This window comes from Pan paniscus, chromosome 3 (genome assembly GCF_029289425.2).
Source record: "Pan paniscus chromosome 3, NHGRI_mPanPan1-v2.0_pri, whole genome shotgun sequence".
NCBI classification, from domain to species: domain Eukaryota; kingdom Metazoa; phylum Chordata; class Mammalia; order Primates; family Hominidae; genus Pan; species Pan paniscus.
In genome coordinates, this window is record NC_073252.2 from 142,826,959 (window position 1) to 142,848,446 (window position 21,488).

Below are 21,488 nucleotides of genomic sequence, written 5' to 3' on the forward strand. Positions count from 1 at the left end.
AGGCACTGAAGAGTCTTTGTTCCTGTATCTGAACTTGCTGTGTGGGTGTATCCATTCTTTCTGTTTCATCCCCACCGATCCCTCCAGGAGCTCCACTCCACTCTCTCCTGCCCCAGGCCACTCCTTCTTCTCAGGAATGTTTCTCGTATCTATTTTCCTGTTCATGGCAGCTGACAGCTTTATTCAGAGTCTAAAGACTCATGTAATCCTGAGCAAGTAGGCTGGGGGAGGGATTAGCATCCCTTCCAAACAGAAGGGGCGGTTCCTAGATGACCAGGCGCTCTAAAAACTACCAATTGGCTGCCTTGACCATAAAAGCAGTTCAGCCTGGCCTCGGTGAATGTCTGGTTTTCTTTTTTTAAGTAGAATTATATCCTGATGGACCCACCCGAGTAAGTTAGAAGCAAAATATACATTCAAATAGCTGAATGAGCTGACCTGTTGTATAGGGTTACTTAGTATTGTTCATTTAAATACTGGAGAATGTCTGTCAAACACAATGGTTTTCGTTGTAGCATGGCTGATGTTAAACTGTTCTGACAGTAAGTAGCCAACAGGTTCAGCAGCTTTAAAAGAAAAATCCTGGTTTGTGTTAATAAAACCATGTCATCGGCATCAAGAAGGGCATACTATTTATTATGCCTTGAAGCATTCTTCCGATTTATTGAAAGCTGTATCAAGTTATATATGTGTGAGCTATGATGCCAAATTAGGACACTGCCCTATTTTATACATTTAGAATTGGAATTTTATCCTATTCATGAGAAACTCAGAATATACACCAGGATTATGGAGCTTAATTCGTGAGTTATTCAAAAGACATTCATTGAGTAACCCATTGTTCTATAAACTGGAGATAGATAAATAAGACATGGTCTCTATCTTGGAGGAATTTAAGATAAAGTGGAGAAGACAGTGCAAATGAATATTACATTTTCACAGTGTTAGGACATCACTGTTGGTCACTGGTATATTCCTGGTGTCTAGGATTCCTGGATTTTTATCAAAACTTGAACAGAAATGGAATTCAGTGGTGGTATTATGACACATGGTTTTAAGGGGAACACTAAAAAGTAATCTGATCAGAAAATTAAAACACTAAGAAAAGTCATATTTTGTTTTCACTCCTCATATTTTTAATAGAAAAATAAAGCAGCGCATGTATATCCTAAAAAATTATCCACAATCCCATCATTTCATTATTCTTAATAATTTCTTCCTAAGGAGTAACAATGCTTATTAGATTACACCTAAAATCTGCTCATTCTTCACCTAAGATATGTAAGACATATTGTTAGAGCTAATTAGGAAAAAGTGTTTGCCTAAGAGCCGTGAACTTAATTTTGTTTTGTTTTTAAGCTTAAAGTGATCATGAGTTACTAGATCCCATTTAGTAAAAGATTTGAATTTACAGAATACAAAGCGATTGTCATATGACCCTACAGCTGAAGCAGATAACTTCTTGCACTACTAGAGATTAGTACTATTATGGTTTATCTTAAAGAAGCCTTCCCTGGACACATATTTCCTACATTTGTATTTATTACTGGTTCTGTGAATTCAAGCTAAAGTTTTTCATGGAAATCAGTCATAACCACCCCTTCCTTCCAACCACTCCAAAAAGACAAATGAGTTAGAAAATAATCTGGGCTTCTCCGCAGGACTAGTACACTGAAATTCAACACCAGGTTTGCCTCACCTTACCTTGGTCTCTGACTTTGGCCAAGTTATCTCTTTGTACCTGTTTTCTCACCCAAAATTCCACATCACTAAAAGATGATGAAAACCAAATTACGACTAAAGATTTAAAGGATAAATGTGTTTGTTTTTCAGAAAAGAATAAGCTACAGATACCAAACCCCTTTAAGATAACAATGTCAACAAAAATGGCTGTCTTTCACATTTTTTATCTATAATTTGTTCACCTTTAAAATGGAAGATTGACTTAAATGATCTCTTGGCTCCAATGTGGTATGAAAATTTTGTAACTATGTTATTCTATTACCAAGAGAATTATATCCAGAGAGGTAAGAAAAAAAATAGCAGACAACAAACATAGATACTACATCCAAAGTAAACATCTCTAAGACTTTTCCAATTTACCTTCTCCCAATAAGAAAGTAAAATCTCAAAGAGTCTTATCTGATGGCAAAAAGGTGCTCTGAAACTTATAGTCTGACTGAGGCCCACAGTCAAGAAATTGATGTGGTCAAAACCACAGCAAATTAGGCATAGTGGCAGAAGGAATCATTTAGAGTAAACTGGAAAGGAATTTGCTATTTTCTCCATTCTGGTTTTTTTCAAACCAATAGAAAAATTACTTCCAAAGCAATTTTTGAGTTGTGTTCAATGATATATCAAAGTAGAAATATCCTTTGGTATTTCTCTAGGCCACGTGTATCTTCTTGGGTGGCTAAAGACCCTCAGCTTTCAGCGTATTTGAGATGTGTATTAATGGCTTAGTATAATGAAGTATCTTAATGGCATATTTACTGAAGCACTTAATGTATTCCTTGGGGGTGAAGAGATCAAGTGTATCCCTGTTAAATCACAGAGGCTTGCTAGAGACAGTATAATGGCTGCTGCAGGCTGAAGTCCACAGACTCACTCTCTGGCTCATTGATAACCTCAACATGTCAAATTTATAATTTGTCACAAGGCATTTTGAATTAGAATCTCAGACATTTTGTCAATACCTGTCAATCCACACCCAGTAAAGAAAGCAATACAGTATCAAGCCAAAGATTTAATTTAACAAACTGGCTATAAACCTGTCACGGGTTGTTGTTGTTGTTGTTGTTGTTGTTGTTGTTTTTAGTTTCCGTTTTTTCATCACTTCCCAAGCCAAATCCAACCAAATATGCAAGACTCAAAAGAATCACTCTGAGTTGAGAGACATCACCACAGCCTTCCTCACCACCCATTTGTGTGATCTGTTAGATACTGGCTGGCCAATAGGGCCTCAGTTTGTTTGTCCATCAGATAAAGAGATTAAGCTAAATGGTTTTCGGAACTAATATTCCATAATTCTACTCATTTTTTTCAGGGGGTATGTAACAGTTTGAAGAACGCTGAATTAAACTAAATGTCCAATTTTTACCTAAAAGCAATTTTCTTTCTTTTTTCTTTTTTCCTCAAAATAATCTCTATGGTACAAAAAGTTGAAGGTACCTATTTTAGCTTTATTTTTAAGGACGATATTTAAATAATAAAACCAGGAACGGCTTTAAAGAAGCAGTCATCATGAAAAGAAGACAAAAGTTGTAATTTGGAATAGAATTGCCTTTCAATGAAATAATGCCAAATATGAGTGTATTTTCTTTAATCTATCTATATAGGTATGAATAACATGCCAGCAACCCTGTATTGTAAACTTTTTCACCAAGGAAGAGGCCCCTTTAAATAAACTATCTTTATTGTAGTTAATATAAGAAGTGGGGAAAAAAGGGCTAATTCTGAAAGGGACCTGGGAATTCAAAATCACTCCTTTATACCACCTAGAAGAAAATATATAAGAATAAAACTATACAGAGTGATATCAGCAAGATGGCAGAGTAGGAGAAACAAATATTTTTCCCCCTCCAACAAAAAACAACAAACAAACACATATCTATGAATAATAGCCTTAAGAAGACTCAAGCATTTGTTTAAGAACCTGCAGCAACACAGTGTAGCAAAAGAAAAAAGAAACAGAGAATAACCACATAGGATGAATCATTGGGGAGATCAGCACACCTGAGACACCTGGAGATGACTAGAAACAAGATGGGTGAGGGCCATCAGTATCAGCCATGTAGCAGGGGCCACCATGGTCCCCAGGGGCCTGTCCTGCAGAGAACACAGGCATCTTTCCCCATTGAGATAACCAACAGCCATCCTACCATGAACCCCCAGAGAGGTAGATATTATTGTGACCTCCTGCAAAGAAGGGGCCGTTGGTATGCTGCTCCTGAACCAGAATCACCAACCCTCTTCCCCACATGCACCCGTGACCCCAGAGTCATGGCCACTTTGTGCATGCCCACACTTCAGACCTTGGCTCTGCAGCTACTTCACTCTTGCCTCCATTCCAGACCATGTGCAGCCATGCCTCAATCACCAGAGCCACCACTGATAGAGGCTTGCTCCACCCCAGGTCTCAGAGCCTCAGTTACCCTGTGCATGCTCACACCCACACCCTGGTTCTGCAACCATTCTATGAGTGCCTAAACATCTAACACCTGAGTTACTGTCACGGACAGCTAGCACATTCCCCATACCCTGGAGTTGTTGCAGCTCCTTGCATGGCTACACTCCAGACCCTGGTCTGCAGCTGCTCCACTTGAGCCTTGCACAACATTACCAATGAACTATCATGAAAACCTATACCCCAGACACCAGTGCCACTACCACTGCAGGCTCTGGAGCCTTGGCCCCTCTATGCATGCCCATGCTTCAGATGCTGGCTCCATGGCCACGCCACAAGTACAACATATCAAACACTTGTGCCTCTGCCACAAGCACACCTAAAAGCTGAATCTAGCACAAAAGGGATCACCTCACCAAAACTTCCCCAGAGAGAGAAAAAAAGGTCAGGAGGACCCCAGAAGCCTTTTCCATCTAAGACCCTAACAGCTTTCACCATTACTGCAGACTCCAACAACCTTGGCTGCTGAGGATCTCAGCAATACTTGTCAATGTCAACCTCAGCAAACAGAGCTGCACAAAGACTAGAATCCTGCTCCCTCTCTGGAGCCAGAACCATCACATCCCACCCAACTGGCAGCCTTGTAACCACTTGTAGGATAAGATCTTTCCCCACTGAAACCATGAAGTCTGGAAGAGGTGAATTTTCCATCAAATATGCAGATATCAATGAGAGGCAATAAAAAATATGAAAAGGCAAGAAAACATAACACCATCCAAAGAACACAATAATTTCTCAGTAAATGACCTCTAAGAAACAGAGATCTATGAATCAGGTGAAAAGGAATTCCAAATAGTTGTTTTAAGGAAGCTCAGTGAGCTGCAAGAGAACACAGAGATATAATTCAACAAAATGAGGAAAATAATACATGACTAAAATAAGAAGTTTAACAGAGATTGAAATCATAAAATAGAATCAAACAGAAATTCTGGAGCTTAAGAATACAATGAGTGAAATTAAAAATACAGCAGACAGTGTCAACAGTAGACTTAAGCAAAAGAAAGAATCTGTGGACTCTAACACAGGTTATTTGAAAATATATGGTTAAAGGAGGAAAAAGCAAAAGACAGAGAGAATCTTAAAAGCAGCAAAAGAAAAATAAATCCTCACATACAAAGAAACCTATATAAGACTATCAGCAGATTTCTCCACAGACATTTTACAGGCCAGGAGAGAGTGGGATGATATATTCAAAGCACTGAAGGAAAAAAACTGCCAACCAAGAATATCTTACCTGAGAAACCTATCCTTCAAAAATTAAAAAAAAAAAACATAACATTTTACCAGATCAACAAAAGCTGATGGACTTCATCACCATTATATTTGCCTTACAAGAAATGCTAATGGAAGTTCTTCAAGCTAAAATGAAAGAATGCTAATTAGTAATATAAAAACACAGGGGTGTATAAAACTCACTGGTAAAAAATAAATCCATGGTCAAATTCAGAATGGTCTAATACAGATAGATACAGGAGGCATATAAAAGGGAGGGTCCCTAGAGAGTCTCTGACCGGCCTGTGCACTGGGAGAACAAGGCGGAGCCATAGGAAGTTCACGCTGTGTGCAGGGAGGTAGGAGCATGGCCTCTTCAGTTCCTGTGTGTGTGACCTGGAATGTGTGAGGTGGAGGGCCTATTAGCAGGACCCCCTTTTGCTTTGCTGAGAGTCTTTTTTCTTTATTTCTTTTTCCTTTTCACCCAATAAGTTCCATTCCTCTCACCCTTAAATGTGTCTGTATTCCTAATCCTTCCTGGTCGTGTGACAAGAACCTGGTTTTAGCTGAACTAAGGAGCAAAGTTCTACATCATTTTGGCACCCGAATTTGGGGCATGAGGAAGGGTAACATGCAAACCAAAAAATCTTTCTCCCTTTCACTTCTAAGCATTTTTGTCCTCAGACGTCTTCTGAGGGTAGAGGATATTATCCCTCCCTCCTCACTGTTGCTCACAGAGGTCGTGAATGTTGGCCTTTTTCTTCTTTTTTCAGGATGGACAGGTGAACAGCAGCTCCCCTGCTTCCCTCCTGGCCAGGGCTGGTGCACACGGCTCAAGGATGTCCCAGAGCAGGCTGGCCAGCATCCACCACCACGTATCCATGGAGTCTTCCCCTCACAGGGCCAAGGGATCTGCCTCTGTCAGAGAGCAATCAAGTTTCTCCCCCAGTTGGAGGAACTCATTTGCATAAGAATGAGAGGTTCTTCCTCAGGCATCTTTTTCTATTCTCCACCCTGTCAGCAGCTAACACAGCTGTGCATTTAAGCTGTCTTTTCCTTTTCTCCACTGGGTTAGCAGTGAGGCTTTTTAAAAATATATATAAAGAGATTTTACTAGGCCAGGAATAAGTTTCACTGTTTATATTCTCTTAAGCTGTAGCCAATCTGGTGTGCTTTGCATGTCTTTCTGTATGGTCAGTAGCAAAATTTGCTGCAGGCCTCCATCTTGTTTTACATCCTTGGAAGTGTGGCCTGTAACCATGTGGCAATGCTTTGTTTAGCCTCCGCCATTTTAAAATGGTGGTGCAGGCTCAATTCTGACTTAGGGAATAGGTCCTTTATGGTTTGATATCTGTGTGACCTTTGCCATTTGTTGATTCTCTTGTCTTCCACGGACTGCCTTTGTTTTTCCTTTCTCTAAGCCTTTAGTAAAGCTTGAAAGCCAGAAATATTGGCTGCTTGGCCTGGCTAAAGTAAGATAATAAGGGATTTCAAAGGATTTTCTTAAAGAGCACTCAGCTTAATTAAAAGTGGATATCCCAGTTATAGGTATATTTAAAAGGCCTTTATGTTTTTCTCTTCCTGAATCTCGTTTTGCTGGGAAAGGTTTTTTTCCTCAGTCAACTGAATTATTTTTCTTCATTTTGCCTTGCCACCCTTCATGCATGCATGAGAGGGGGGAAACCTCTATTTTCCTCATGGAACCCCAGGAATTAAAAGCAGATGGATCCCTCTCAAAATCTGTTTTTGCCTCCAAGTTATGCCTGTTCATCAGGCCTTAGAAGCTGCGTGTTTTCCTAGCCCTGTCTCTTAAAGGGCTCCACCCAGAGGCCAATCATCCAGTTAGGAGATTGGCAAACAAAAACATCTTATGGATACTGAGTCTTCTTCTGCCTGTCTATGAAGTTATATATGTGTTGTGTGTGTGATGTCTATAAAAAAGAGCTCTAATAAATTGACTTAAAGAAAGATAAGTGCTTGGATCAAATATTTTTTAAAGGTGAGATAAAAGCTGTGGTACCTTTCAGTTCACATGACTTTAATCTTTGAGAAATAAAAACAGACTTAAAGATTATTGGTAAAATTCAGATGTTGTCAAAATGTAAATATTTGCCTAGGGTTAAAGGATTGTTTTGAATTATGTAAGATAAAGCTGAAAGTTCAAACAAGCTGTGGAAGGAGTGTAAAAATTAATCTTGCAAAAGAAATTCTGTATGTGAACATATTAACTAAATTCAAAAGGATATTACATTGTTTTCCTATAAATTAACCATTGAAATAAAGGCAAAACAAGGTACTCTTAAGGCACTAATCTGCTCCTCTGCAAAATTTGTAAAGGGTTATAAAAGGGTTATGTTTTTTTTTTTTTTTAATTTCTGAGTCATCATTTTGGCAAAATAAGTAACTATAGTAATCTGGAATTTTATTTCATGACATCAAGTGTTTTAAATCTCTAACATTTAATAGGCTTCCCAAAATGGCTTTTTGGATGCTACAGAGGGCCCCTGGAGCATCCAGAAGAGAGGTAAACATGAATGTTTGACATGTTTAGGTACGTGGGATTGCCAAAGAGATGTTAAATTTTCTTCAGGTTATATTTTAGTGAATAATATTAGTATATGTTCCAAAATTGTGTGGGATTTCTAAAATTCTAATGTCTGAGTATATGCTATTAATCACAATTAAGGTTGTTATGTTAAGTTATTGTAAACTACAAAGATAACCAAATTTCTTTGTCCATCATGTTTCAGACTGTAACTATCCTGGATATTTTGTTACTCACAGACAATTGTTGTTTTATTTTGATCCTCTTCAAATGATGGTTTATCATCAGCTATACAACTTTCACAGGTGCTCTCAAATGCAGGTTTCTGATAACTGAATCAATTTTTTTGACTTTTGTTTGGAACTTGCTGATCCTTACTTTGTTTTTTAGAGTCAAGGAAACATATTTTGAGCTATTTATGGCCTTTAAAAATTAAGATATCCTCCTGTGAACAAAATTTGGAGCATACTTGTCTCTCTCCCTCTCTCTCCTGCCTGGCTTCTCCAGAATTTGGAAACTAGTTGTGAATATTCTTAATTTATGGTAATATAGTTGTTTGCAGCAGTGCAATAAGAATCCATATTCTTTTTTATTATTATTATACTTTAAGTTCTGGGGTACATGTGCAGAACATGCAGCTTTGTTACACAGGTATGCACATGCTATGGTGGTTTGCTGCACCCATCAACCCGTCATCTGCATTAGGTATTTATCCTAATGCTATCCCTACCCTAGCTCCCCATCCCCCAGCAGGCCCTGGTATATCATATACCCCTCCGTGTGTCCATGTGTTCTCATTGTTCAACTCCCACTTATGAGTGAGAACATACAGTGTCTGGTTTTCTCTTCTTGTGTAACTTTACCGAAAATGATAGTTTCCAGCTTTATCCATGACCCTGCAACGAACATGAACTCATCCTTTTTTATGACTGCATAGTGTTCCATGGTGTATATGTGCCACATTTTCTTTATGCAGGCTAACATTGATGGGTATTTGGGTTGATTCCAAGTCTTTGCTATTGTGAACTGTGCCACAATAAACATACATGTGCATGTGTCTTTATAGTAGAATGATTTATAATCCTTTGGGTATATACTCAGTAATGGGATTGCTGGGTCAAATGGTATTTCCAGTTCTAGATCTTTGAGGAATCGACACATTGACAATGGTTGAACTAATTTACACTCCCACCAACAGTGTAAAAGCATTCCTATTTCTCCACACCCTCACCAGCATCTGTTGTTTCCTGACTTTTTAAATGATCGCCATTCTAACTGGCATGAGATGGTATCTCAGTGTGGTTTTGATTGGCATTTCTCTAATGACTGGTGATCATGAGCTTTTTTTCATATGTTTGTTGGCCACATAAATGTCTTCTTTTGAGAAGTGTCTGTTCATATCCTTCGCCCACTTTTTGATGGGGTTGTTTGTTATTTTTCTTGTAAATTTGTTTAAAGTCTTTGTAGATTCTGGATATTAGCCCTTTGTCAGATGGATAGATTGCAAACATTTTCTCCCATTCTTAAGGTTGCCTGTCCACTCATGATGGTTTCTTTTGCTGTGCAGAAGCTCTTTAGTTTTATTAGACCCCATTTGTCTATTTTGGCTTTTGCTGCCATTGCTTTTGGTGTTTTAGTCATGAAGTCTTTGTGCATGCCAATGTCCTGAATGGTACTGCCTAGGTTTTCTTCAAGGGTTTTTATGGTTTTAGGGTTTACATTGAAGTCTTTAATCTATCTTGAGTTAATTTTTGTATAAGGTGTAAGAAAGGAATCCAGTTTCAGCTTTCTGCATATGGCTAGCCAGTTTTCCCAACATCATTTATTAAATAGGGAATCCTTTCCCCATTGCATGTTTTTGTCAGGTTTCTCAAAGATCAGATGGTTGTAGATGTGTGGTGTTATTTCTGAGGCCTCTGTTATGTTCCATTGGTCTATACATCTGTTTTGGTATTAGTATTATGCTGTTTTTCTTACAGTAGCCTTGTAGTATAGTTTGAAGTCAGGTAGCATGATACCTCCAGCTTTGTTCTTTTTGCTTAGGATTGTCTTGACTATCTGGGCTCTTGTTTGGTTTTATAGGAAATTTAAAGTAGTTTTTTCCAATTCTGTGAAGAAAGTCATTGGTAGGTTGATGGGGATGGCATTGAATCTGTAAATTACTTTGGGCAGTATGGCCATTTTCACGATATTGATTCTTCCTATCCATGAGCATGGAATGTTTTTCCATTTGTTTGTGTCCTTTCTTATTCTGTTGAGCAGTGGTTTGTAGCTCTCCTTGAAGAAGTCCTTCACGTCCCTTGGAAGTTGTATTCCTAGGTATTTTACTCTCTTTGTAGCAATTGTTCACTCATGATTTGGCTCTCTGTTTTTCTGTTATTGGTGTATAAGAATGCTTGTGATTTTTGCACATTGATTTTGTATCCTGAGAGTTTGCTGAAGTTGCTTGTCAGATAAAGGAGATTTTGGGCTGAGACAATGGGGTTTTCTAAATATACAGTCATGGCATCTGCAAACAGAGACAATTTGACTTCCTCTCTTTCTAATTGAATACCTTTATTTCTTTCTCTTGCCTCATTGCCCTGGCCAGAAGTTCCAATACTATGTTGCATAGGAGTGGTGAGAGAGGGCATCTTTGTCTTGTGCCGGTTTTCAAAGGGAATGCTTCCAGTTTCTGCCCATTCAGTATGATACTAGCTGTGGGTTTGTCATAAATAGCTGTTATTATTTTGAGATATGTTCCATCAGTACCTAGTTCATTGAGAGTTTTTAGCATGAGGGCTGTTGAATTTTGTCAAAGTCCTTTTCTACATCTATTGGGATAATCATGTGGTTTTCTCATTGGTTCGGTTTAGGTGATGGATTACATTTATTGATTTGTGTATGTTGAACCACCTGGCATCCCAGGGAGGAAGCCAACTTGATTGTGGTGAATAAGCTTTTTGATGTGCTGCTAGATTTGGTTTACCAGTATTTTATTGAGGATTTTCACATCAACGTTCAACAGGGATATTGGCCTGAAATTTTCTTTTTTTGTTGTGTCTGAGACAGGTTTTGTTATGAGGATGATGCTAGCCTCATAAAATGAATTAGGGAGGATTCCCTCTTCTTCTATTGTTTGGAATAGTTTCAGAAGGAACGGTACCAGCTCCTCTTTGTACTTCTGGTAGAATTCAGCTGTGAATCCATCTGGTCCTGGACTTTTTTTGGATGGTAAGTTTAATTACTGCCTTAATTTCAGAAGTTGTTATTGGTCTATTCAGGGATTCAAATTCTTCTTGCTGTAGTCTTGGGAGGGTGTATGTGTCCAGGAATTTATCCATTTCTTTTAGATTTTCTAGTTTATTTGCATAGAGGTGTTTATAGTATTCTCTGATGGTGGTTTGTATTTCTGTGGGATCGGTGGTGATATCCCCTTTGTCATTTCTTATTGCATCTATTCGATTCTTCTCTCTTTTCTTCTTTATTAGTCTGGCTAGTGGTCTATTTTGCTGATGTTTTAAAAAAAACAGTTCCTGGATTCATTGATTTTTTGAAGGGTTTTTCATGTCTCTATCTCCTTCAGTTCTGCTCTGATCTTAGTTATTTCATGTCTTCTGCTAGCTTTTCAATTTGTTTGCTTTTGCTTCTCTAGATCTTTTAATAGTAATTTTAGGGTGCCGATTTTAGATTCTTCCTGGTTTCTCTTGTGGGCATTTAGTGCTATAAATTTCCCTCTACACACAGCTTTAACTGTGTCCCAGAGATTTTGGTATGCTGTGTCTTTGTTCGCAATGGTTTCAAAGAACATCTTCATTTCTGCCTTCATTTCGTTATGTACCCAGTAGTCATTCAGGAGCAGGTTGTTCAGTTTCCATGTAGTTGTGCAGTTTTGAGTGAGTTTCTTAATCCTGAGTTCTAATTTGATTGCACTGTGGTTTGAGAGACTGTTTATTATGATTTCTGTTTTTTTGTTTGTTTGTTTGTTTTTTGTTTTGCATTTGCTGAGGAGTGTTTTACTTCCAATTATGTGGTCAATTTTAGAATAAGTGAGATGTGGTGTTGAGAAGAATGTATATTCTGTTGATTTCGGGTGGAGAGTTCTGTAGATGTCTATTAAGTCTTCTTGATCCAGAGCTGAGTTCAAGCTCTGGATATCCTTGTTAATTTTCTGTCTCATTGCTCTAATATTGACAGTGGGGTGTTAAAGTCTCCCACTATTATTGTGTGGGTGACTAAGTCTCTTTGTAGGTCTCTAAGAACTTGCTTTATGAATCTGGGTGCTCCTGTATTGGGTGCATATATATTTAGGACAGTTAGCTCTTCTTGTTGAATTGATCCCTTTACCATTATGTCATGGCCTTCTTTGTCTCTCTTGATCTTTGTTGGTTTAAAGTCTGTTTTATCAGGGACTAGGATTGGAACCATTGCTTTTTTTTTTCTTTCTATTTGCTTGGAAAATATTCCTCCATCCCTTTATTTTGAGCCTATGTGTGTCTCTGCACATGAGATGGGTCTCCTGAATACAGCAAACCGATGAGTCTTGACTCTATTCAATTTGGCAGTCTGTGTCTTTTAATTGGGGCATTTAGCCCATTTACATTTAAGGTTAATATTGTTATGTGTGAATTTGAACCTGTCATTATGATGCTAGCTGGTTATTTTGCCCATGAGTTGCAGTTTCTTTATAGTGTCGATGATCTTTACAATTTGGCGTGTTTTTACAGTGGCTGGTACTGTTCGTTCCATTCCATGTTTAGTGCTTCCTTCAGGAGCTCTTGTAAGGCAGGCCTGGTGGTAACAAAATCTCTCAGCATTTGCTTGTCTGTAAAGGATTTTATTTCTCCTTCACTTATGAAGCTTAGTTTGGCTGGATACGCAATTCTGGTTGAAAATTCTTTTCTTTAAGAATGTTGAATATTGGCCCCCACTCTCTTCTGGCTTGTAGGGTTTCTGCTGAGAGATCTGCTGTTAGTCTGATGGGCTTCCCTTTGTGGGTAACCCGACCTTTCTCTCTGGCTGCCCTTAATATTTTTTCCTTCATTTCAACCTTGGTGAATGTGACAATTATGTGTCTTGGGGTTGCTCTTCTCGAGGAGTATCTTTGTGGTGTTCTCTGTATTTCCTGAATTTAGATGTTGGCCTGCCTTGCTAGGTTGGGGAAGTTCTCCTGGATAATATCCTGAAGAGTGTTTTCCTACTTGGTTCCATTCTCCTCATCACTTTCTGGTACACCAATTAGACGTAGATTTGGTCTTTTCACACAGTCCCATATTTCTTGGAGGCTTTGTTCACTTCTTTTCAGCTTCCCATTTCATGAATAAAGGTCATGCTAGTATCCATGGCATAAATGAGGTCTAAGGAATTCATTTTTTATTACTTATTTACTTATTTTGAGACAGAGTCTTGCTCTGTTGCCTGGGCTGGAGTGCAGTGGTGCAATATCAGCTCACTGCAACCTCTGCTGCCCAGGTTCAAGCAATTCTCTTGCCTCAGCCTCCCAAGTAGCTGAGATTACAGGCTTGTGCCACCACACCCAGCTAATTTTTGTATTTTTGGTAGAGATGGGGTTTCAGCATCTTGTCCAGGCTGGTCTTGAACTCCTGACCTCGTGATCCACCCATCTCGACCTCCCAAAGTGCTGGGATTACAGGAGTGAGCCACCTGGCCTGGCCTTTAGATCTAAGGAATTCAAAGGCTACTGACAGCAGGGGAAAGAGCACATAGATGGGTAAGAGTGAATATTCCCATCCCCTGTCCGCACCCCCCCCCACCCCACCCCCATTAACATGGGTGAAAGCCACCCATGGGTTGCACTCTTTCACAGTCTCTGGGACTGGGGGTTATAAAAATGGAAGAAAGAAAGAAGGATGCCTCACTTTCTCTCCCTCATGTACCCCAGGTATTTTCTAGGAAGAGAAGGGAACCTGGGATGCCTCTCTCTCCTCTTTCTAGATAAGTAGACATTCATCTTCAGTCTGCACTCTTTTTGAATGCATCCTGAACCCCTGGCATGCCTTTGAAAAAAATAACTTTTTTCCTTTTTCCTCCTCTGTCCTCCCTTCACTGATAGGTAATTGTGTCTCTGTACTATGGGACACTCCCCTCGGATACATCCTCCAAACCGGGAAAAGTTAATTTCCCAAACCTTAAACTGGTTGCCTTAGGATTGGGCTTAGGGGAAGAGAACCCGGAAGCCCGACATGCCAGCAAAAGGGTAAAAGTTTTTTTTATCAGTTGGGCTTTTGTCCTCCTTTTCCCTGTGCAAACTGGTAAAAGGTCTTGTGATTTTTGAGCCGTCACCTCCACCTTGTTTTGTTTTGATACATGTTTTCTAATAACCCAGTTTGTCTCTTTTCACCTTCAGGCCATCAAACTCCAAACGTCATGCAACCAGAGCCTCGGACAATGGCCCCTTTTGCCAGGGACCCTCAGATAGGCCTCTGACAGAGATCTGACTGCCATTTTCCCCAAAACAGTACCCCCTGTCAGCAGGAAGCAGTTAAGATCAGTCTTCATCCTTATCCTTATCCTTATTTTAATGGCAGTTAAATGTACTTCTTTAGAGGGAGGAATGATAGATGTGGGAGGCAGATAAGGGTGAGGGTTCCTGGAGAATCTCCAACCCACCTGTGCACTGGGAGAATGAAGTGTGCAGGTGGGTTGCCATGAGAAGTTCACACTGTGTCCAGGAGGGAAGAGCCTGGCCTCTTCAGTGCCTGTGTGTGTGGCCTGGAATCAATCTGTGAGGTGGAGAGCCTGTCAGAAGGACTCCCTCTTGCTTTGCTGAGAGTTTTTTTCTTTTTTCATTTTCCTTTTTACCCAATAAATTTCATTCCCCTCACCCTCCAAGGTCTCCCTATTCCTAATCTTTCCTGTTCATATGACAAGAACCTGGTTTTAGCTGAACTAAGGAACAAAGTTCTACATTAATACTGTAATGGTGTGTAAATCAAATATTTCTAGTGTAAAGATAAAAGAGAAAACTATTAAAAAATAACCATAGTTATATTAATTTCTTAAAGGACACACAACACAAAAAATATAAGTTATAAGCCTGGGCAATATAGTGAGAACTCGTCTCTAAAAAAAATAAATAAATAAATAAAAATTAAAATAATAATAAATCAGCCAGGCATGGTGGTGCATGCCTGTAGTCCCAGCTTCTTGGGAGGCTGAGGAGGGAGGAGCCCTTGAGCCTGGGAAGTTGGTCAAGGCTGCAGTAAGCCAAGATTGCACCACTGTACTCCAGCCTGGGTGACAGAGCAAAACACTGTCTTAAAAAGAAACAAGTAAATTATAACATCAAACACATAAAATGAAGGAGGAGTAAAAGTGTAGAGAATGAATAGCAAGAAAACAAATAATCCAATTTTATAAATGGGCAAGGGACCTGAATAGACACTCCTCAAAAGCAGACATACAAATGGTCAACAGGTATGTGGGGAAAAAAAAAATGCTCAACATCACTAATCATTAAGGAAATGCAAATTAAAACCACAATGAGATATCATTTCACACCCATTAGAATGGCTTTCATCAAAAAGACAAAAGATAAGTATTGGTGAGGATGAGAAAATAGAAACCTTGCACACTGTTGGTGGGAATATAAACTAGTATAGCCATTATGAAAAATGGTGTAGAGGTTCCTCAAAAATTAAAAAATAGAACTACCATATCATTCAGCAATCTTATATCTGGGTATATATCCAAAGGACAAAAAATCAGTACGTTGAAGAGAGATCTGCACTCCCACATTCACTGAAGCATTCATAATAGTCACACTATAGAATCAACCTAAGTGTCCACTGATGGATGAATGAATTTTTTAAATGTGTGCATACACACACACACAAGCACACATATATTTACACATACACAATGGAATACTACTCAGCTGTTAAAAAGCAAGAAATCTTGTCATTTGTGATAACGTGGATGAACTTGGAAGACACTATGTAAAGTGAAATAAGCCAGGCACAGAAAGACAAATACTACTGAACTCACATATACATAGAATTTTTATAAGTTGAACTCAGAAGCAGAGCAGACTGGTGGTTACCAGAAGCTGAGGGTGGGTTGGGGAATGAGAAGATGCTGGTCAAAAGATACAAAGTTTTAGTAAGACAGGAGGAATGTGTTCTGGACATTCATTATACAGCATGGTGAGTATAGTTAATAATAATATTGTATACTTGAGAACCGCAAGGAGACTAGATCTTAAATGTTATCACCACAAAAAATAAAATGTATGTGGGCTGATGAATATACTAATTTGCTTGACTTAATTCTTTCACAATGTATACACATCAAAACATCACATTATACAGCATAAGTATATATAATTTTGTTAAACCTTAATAAAGCTACTAAAAGAATAAAACTATATTCAGCTTCATTGTTGGACATGTCATTTAAGTACTGAACATGTAATTACCAGCATTTTTAGTGCAACTAACAGAAAGATTAAATTCATTAAACATTGGCTTATTAGGCTAAAATGAAAGACAATGTAAAGGTTAGATTTTCTTTCTGGCTTTTCCTATGATCAGTGGTGTAAAGAACAACACATTCAACCAATAATTTCTGGGTCAGGCAAAGGAGAGGTAGTATAAAATAAAATCAGTTTTATAATAATGGTGTCATGAGGATAAAAAGACAGAAGAGCTCAGCTAAGTCATGTAGAAGCAATTGAATACCTTCTTCATAAAGTAGACAGCCCTATTCGTAAATCCAAGAAACTCCTAAGCAAAAAGAACAAAGCTGGAGGCTTCACACTGCCTGACTTCAAACTATACTACAAGGCTACAGTAACAAAAACAGCATAATACTAATACCAAAACAGATACATAGACCAATGGAACAGAACAGAGACCTCAGAAATAATATCACATATATACAACCATCTGATCTTCAACAAACCTGACAAAAACAAGCAATGGGGAAAGGATCCCCTATTTAATAAACAATGATGGAAAAACTGGATAGCCATATGCAGAAAGCTGAAACTGGATCCCTTTCTTACACCTTATACAAAAATTAACTCAAGATGGATTAAAGACTTATGTAAAACCTAAAACCATAAAATCCCTAGAAGAAAATCTAGGTAATATCATTCAGGACATAGGCATGGGCAAAGACTTCATGACTAAAACACCAAAAGCAATTGCAACAAAAGCCAAAATTGACAAATGGGGTCTAATTAAACTAAAGAGCTTCTGCACAGCAAAAGAAACTATCATCAGAGTGAACAGGCAACCTACAGAATGGGAGAAAATGTTTGCAATCTATCCATCTGACAAAGGTCTAATACCCAGAATCTACAAGGAACTTAAACAAATTTGTAAGAAAAACATCAAAAAGTGGGTGAAGGATATGAACAGACACTTCTCAAAAGAAGACATTTATGCAGCCAACAAACATACGAAATAAAGCTCATCAGCACTGGTCATTAGAGAAATGCAAATCAAAATCACAATGAGATATCATCTCATGCCAGTTAGAATGGTGATCATTAAAAAGTCAGGAAACAACAGATGCTGGCAAGGGTGTGGAGAAATAGGAATGCTTTTACACTGTTGGTGGGAGTGTAAATTAGTTCAACCATTGTGGAAGACAGTGTGGTTATTCCTCAAGGATCTAGAACCAGAAATACCATTTGACCCAGCAATCCCATTACTGGGTATATACCCAAAGGATTATAAATCATTCTACTATAAAGACATGTGAACACATACGTTTATTGCAGCACTACTTATAAGAGCAAAGACTTGGAACCAACCCAAATGCCCACCAATGATAGACTGGATAAAGAAAATGTGGCACATATACACCATGGAATACTATGCAGCCATATAAAAGGATGAGTTCATGTCCTTTGCAGGGACATGGATGAAGCTGGAAACTATCATTCTCAGCAAACTAACACAAGAACAGAAAACCAAGCACCACATGTTCTCACTCATAAGTGGGAGTTGAACAATGAGAATACATGGACACAGGGAGGGGAACATCACACTCTGGGGCCTGTTAGGGGGTAGGCAGCAAGGGGAGGGAGAGCATTAGGAAAAATATCGAATGCATGCAGGGCTTAAAACCTAGATGACAGGTTGATAGGTGCAGCAAACCACCACGGCACATGTATACCTATGTAACCAACCTGCATATCTGCACATGTATCCCTGAACTTAAAGTAAAAAAAATAAATTAATTAAAAAAGCAGACAGCTCTAATGCAGTAGCACAGAATTAAACCAGTAATTTTCTAATTTCTTTAAGTTCCTTTTTCAGTGATTCCTGGAATTTTCAAGCACTTATCCAAATGCAACACATGCCCAGTTTGAAGGCAAATCCACCACTAAAAAAGTCCCCTTTCACATCCTGTTCTATCTAGCCTCAGTCAGTTTATTCAAGATTCTAGCCCTTCAGCCTTCTGAGCCCAAATTCTCATTTCAAATACTCCACCCTTTAGAAATACCTAATGGACTATTAAAGAATTGGCAAAGAGTAAAAGAAATATTTCATAACTGGTATTTTTATATTGGTTAGAAACATTCACAGGTTATTTTAATTCACTGCTATAGTTCTTATCTCATTTTAGAAGAGCAGTTTGAGCTGGAATTTTTTATTTAGCTTTTACTCTAGACTACCTGCAAACCATTAAAAATGTATCCCCAATTGGGCTCATGGTTAATTAACTGTTCTTTGCCAAATCCATCTGTAAAGATTCAGTATAAAACACCTTTTATTTCCCATTTTGCTCATGATCCTAAGTTATTTGGTGTCTCTGCTTAGGCTAATTTTGACCTAATTCTCATAAAAATAAATACAGTGGTGTTAGAGTTTTCAACATTTAGGCATCACAGTTGCCTACTTGGAGCTAACACTGCTCTTGAGGAATGAATGACACAGCATATACAGTGCACTAAAGTCCTAGGAAGAAATGACTTGTGTGTGCAGCCCCACAAAGCTCCCATTAATGAAGAGGGTGTTTAATTAAATCTTATAACCCTGAAATAAGAATCTACTCCCATACCATGTTGAAATAGTCCTTAAAGCTGCCATTTATTACATGCTTACCATCTGCAGCAGTAACTTAAACATTTTTTTAGTGATAAGAGCTTCACCTCCTCCATTCTCACTTGATTCTTCACTTCTGAGATACAGAACACAGGGCGAGAAGAATCAAAGTTAGTTAACTAAGATAGAATTTATCAACCATTAACAGTTATAGGCCTAATGATTCCATAAAGCTTCAAAAAGGCAGTATCAGATACAAAAACCCAAGCATCCATATAAAAATTGGATCCTTTCATTGCCATTTGGTCAAGGAACAAGATGAAACATGAAAATAACTCTAGTTCAGAAGTCAGAAGACCTGAGTCATTTACTACTTGTGGTTTCAGTTTCGTCTGTCCTGTGGGGGTGACACACCTGCTTTACTTACCTGACAGGGTTGCTTTAAGAATTTGCGAAAAAATGGGCATGGATGTTCTTCGTAAACAATAAAATATTTTACAAAATATTTGAATAATTTACTTTCATTTTATGTGTATAAAAATGAAATATATTTTTAAAAGAAACTTTTATTAAAATCTTTCAAAAGGTCTTCTAAAAGATTCTTAATACAATTTTCTAGTTCTTATCATAAACATAAGGGGTAGGGGTAGCAAGACAGCAGCTACCCAAGGAATAAGACAACAGAAAGCTCAAAATCTGGCATCAGGGAGAACTCTAAAAATACTTAAATCTTTCTAAGAAAGTCTGTAGAAGAGGGATTCACAATTTTCCACAAGAACCAATTTAAATTTAATAGCTGATTTTCACACTACAAATCAGCAAAATATTCATATAAGCAGAGTTATTTATTGGCCACCCCAGGGCATTTGTCCTTAGATTGGCCCCTTTTTGCATCTTTACAATGTTTTTGGACACCTGTGAAATTCTGAAGGCAAAACAAAACATCTGCTCACACTCATGCCTCTGAGTCTTATGAGTCAATTTTATTATTAAGGGTGTTATCAGAGTAGGACTTAGATTAGACCACATGTAAACAGCAATGGTAAATTGGATAGATGAAATATTATTTTAATTGAGATTATACTAATTCGTTTATAATTTTTGCTAATCCAATGAAGGACCCCTAATTGTCTAAGTGCCTCAGAGCCAAAATTACTTACACAAGGCCAAAATAATTAAACACAAGCCTCAGTATGAAGTAAATTCAATAGTTCAAGATGAAGTTTGGAGATACATGAATTTCTCTAAGAAGGACGGGGGAAAAAGAGACACATCATGCTTTACACGGCTCAGTTTAGATTAAATCACATTAATATTTTCTAAACAAAGTTGTAAAGTCACAAAATGTCTTAATATTCACTAAGAAGTCACAGATAGAAATACAATTTAATACTTTTCTCCATATTAAATCAATCTCCTCCTCTCCACCTCTCCATCCTTTTATCTCTCCCTCCATCCTTCCTTCCTCTTTTTTCTGAAAAGCAATGAGCTTATCTGCCAAATAAATAGGAAACAATATAGCCTGGCCTTCTTTTCATTTTTTAATTTTTTGTCTCCTTCCTGCATCACCCCTCTTCCCTAACAAGTGAAGTGAAGAGAGAAGATTTTATTTGATTAAGTCAAAGGTGAGGATCCCAGGACAACATTGTCCTTTTGTCTTTGGTATGGCAGAAAACATAAAACCAGAGGCTACATACCTAACTTATCCACACATACCATCAACATCAATAAGTATTCTACCACCTAGCCTCAGGCAGCTGATTTCTTATAGCATTCTGCCCTCCAACCACTCCTCTGTCCTAATCACCCAGCTTTCTTTCGACTGCTCATCCATTCCTTGTATTTTTGTCTTAGCTACTGTTTGTAAATAAGAAGCAGCTACATCCTACCTACATATTGTAACAGTGACATGAATCTTTCTGATGCCCAAGTGATGTCAAATTATTGCTATGAGGTATTCAATACTAGACAATATTATGTAGAAGAGATGATAGAAAGATAGTCTAACACACACACGTACATACATGCATACGTATATAGGGGGAGTTATTTCAGAGTTACTCAAAGATAAATATTCTATTTAGTAGTTCTATTACTTAGTCGAATTCATCTAACCTGTTTTCTCCAATCTGAAAGAGAGATAATAAGACCTATTTTGTAGGAATGTTGTAGGAATTAAATATTACATAAAGAATATCATGTGACTGGCACAAAGAAAGTGCTCAATAAATGTTAACTATTTTTAATGTTGTGAGGATGAGAAACAGTTTATGCAAGGAATCAAGCAGGGTGTCAGGCCTAAGTAGACATTCAAAGGGACCTGGGTCCCTCTAAATGGCAATCTTTTCTTCCTTTTTCATATTTTAGTATTAAAAGATGTAAGTGAACAAGATCACCAAATAACAACACTTGTAATTCACATGAACAAAAAAATAAAATCAGCAGATAACTTTATTGCAAAAACACTTAAAAGGACCTTTTTAGCAAAGAATACGATTCAAATTCGACCTATTACTATTCCAGATAATGCTGGAATTACTTCCCAAGT

General features: G+C 38.0%; 1 protein-coding gene across 4 annotated transcripts in view; it reads right to left on the reverse strand.

Moving 5' to 3' along the window:
- The window catches only part of ANAPC10 (anaphase promoting complex subunit 10), a 458,050-nt gene that overhangs the window by 306,372 nt on the left and 130,190 nt on the right, over positions 1-21,488 (reverse strand). Inside the window, exon 5 of one of the 4 annotated variants that reach the window (XR_010112042.1) lies at positions 19,001-19,076. The exons of the other annotated variants lie outside the window; for them this stretch is intronic. The gene's annotated coding sequence lies outside the window, so the exon portion shown is untranslated. The remainder of the gene's footprint in view (positions 1-19,000; positions 19,077-21,488) is intronic. 4 annotated transcript variants of the gene reach the window in all.